This window comes from Micromys minutus (assembly GCF_963924665.1).
Source record: "Micromys minutus genome assembly, chromosome: X".
Taxonomy (NCBI): domain Eukaryota; kingdom Metazoa; phylum Chordata; class Mammalia; order Rodentia; family Muridae; genus Micromys; species Micromys minutus.
In genome coordinates, this window is record NC_137970.1 from 110,853,318 (window position 1) to 110,855,315 (window position 1,998).

The 1,998-nt window shown below is 47.1% G+C and overlaps 1 pseudogene across 1 annotated transcript; it reads right to left on the reverse strand.

The window, feature by feature from the left end:
- Positions 1-507: 507 nt before the first annotated feature.
- LOC308415199 (melanoma-associated antigen B16-like) lies at positions 508-1,407 on the reverse strand (annotated as a pseudogene). The gene has a single exon. The product of its transcript is annotated as a melanoma-associated antigen B16-like (transcript).
- Between the last annotated feature and the right edge of the window lie 591 nt (positions 1,408-1,998).

Below are 1,998 nucleotides of genomic sequence, written 5' to 3' on the forward strand. Positions count from 1 at the left end.
CTCCTAATGGAAACCCTGCTGAGCTACTTCACTCTGGCTCCAAGCTCTGCTTCTCGCTACTTCCAGGATTTAAATCGTCCCACAGACACTTTATGGCCATTTTAGAAGCATTCCCTTTATTTTCCCAATAGCTCTTTCGTGTTTGGTAAATGTGTGTTCTGAGCTCAGAGCAACTCTCTGCACCCTGCCAGAGAGAAGGGGATGTGGTTACTCTTTTAAAATGACAGATGATTTTATTCTTAATGATGTAAAAATTCATACGATTGTGACAAGGAACAACTCTTGGTCTTCATCTGAATCATAAGTATTTTCATTACTGTTATCTTCATTAAACTATTCAGCATTAATTATCATATACAACTCAAATCACAGTAGAAATATTATGTTTAAAAGTCTCTCTTAAGCAGCATTATTTTTTACTTCACCCACCCCCCCCCCAGAGGTAATCCACGATTGGGAACAATCCAGTGAGCAAACTGCCGGGTAACACAGTTCCTTCTGTGTCTCTTACTGTGACCCTAAAATCATGCCAAGCTGTCTCTCTTCTTCCAGCACTGCTTCTTCATACTGAGAAGGAAAGGCAGTAGGGTCTGACCCTTGAACCTTCTCCACAAACTCCAATACCCTCATCTTACTAGTTTCTGCCTTAGCCCGCGGGCCCCACACAAATGCACACTGCATGGGATCCATGTTGCCCAGTGGCTGGCGTGCCAGGTACCCCTCCATCACAAACTCAAACGTGATGAGCTCTCAGGGTTCACTGAAGGTGAAATGATCCATTCCAGGGTAGATGCCCATCGGGCTCAATGCTTCCCAAATGTCCTCCTCTGTCACATGGTTGCCTTTCATGAAGACGACACCCAGGATGAGGATCAGGAGACCGGTCTTGGGGAAGCTGACCTCATGGCTGTGCATCCCATCATAGGTGAGGCCTAATTTGATGAAGATGGTGTAGAAGTGGTTGATGGCGTCCACCTCCTTCACACCCAGGCCAAAGACCATCTCCATGTGCTCAGAGGCTCTCATGAGGATTTCCTGATAACGGTCTGAATCTTCTCTGACAATGAGTGCCATGATGTCACTCATGCTCAGCATCTCCCTCGCCTGGTACTTGACCAGCATGTAATTCACCAAGAAATTAACTTTGCCATCTATGGCCATGCCAGGCAAATTTGGCTGATGTGGAAGGAAGGCCGGGCCACCCTGTATCTCTCGGTGACCCAGGCCCTCGGCACAGTCGCCTGAAGTGGCACAGGAATGCTGAAGACCACTGGAAAGACTGAGTCTCCCATGTGCAGGATCTTCCTGGTTTTCAGCCATGATAAGTTGACAGGAGGAACATGGTTCCTCTGCAGCCCTGGGGACCTGGGCCTCCTCGCCGGTCTGACCCTTCAGACTTCCAGCCATAGGGAGAAGAGATGAGGAACGTGGCTCCTCAACTGGGCGGAGCCTGCTGTGGTCTGGAATTGCCAGGTTTCTTCACAGGTCTGGCCTTGGTTAGCTGTATGTTCTGGACTCTTCTGAATTTGGGACATGGCAGGTGTGGAGGAGAGAAGGCAGCAAAACCAGGAACTGTTTGAAAGAAAAAGGAAGGGGATGGGGGTCACCTGCCTGTAAAATTCGCTCTTCCAACAGAGTTGTGAAAGTTGTGTTATGCAAGTTCACAAGGAAGACCTGATGTGTGCAAATTAAAAGACATGCTGAGTGCCAGCATGGAATGGTCAGAGGGCAGTGAGGACACACATGTGGCTCTGTAGCAGTCACTCCTTTTCTAAATGAAGAGAAAAAGCTCCTTAATCTTCACTAGTTTAATCAACATTAAGCCACATTTTTTGCCATAACAAAACTTTTCCTTCCCAAGATGGGTCTGACCTTCTGTTTGTGGCTGAAGAACTGCACATAGCTGCTGATATGGAGAATTGAATTTTCTCTAAGGTTGTAACGCTTTGTGGGTTAAGCACGCTCGGCTAGATAGATACACACACACCAAACTATGTA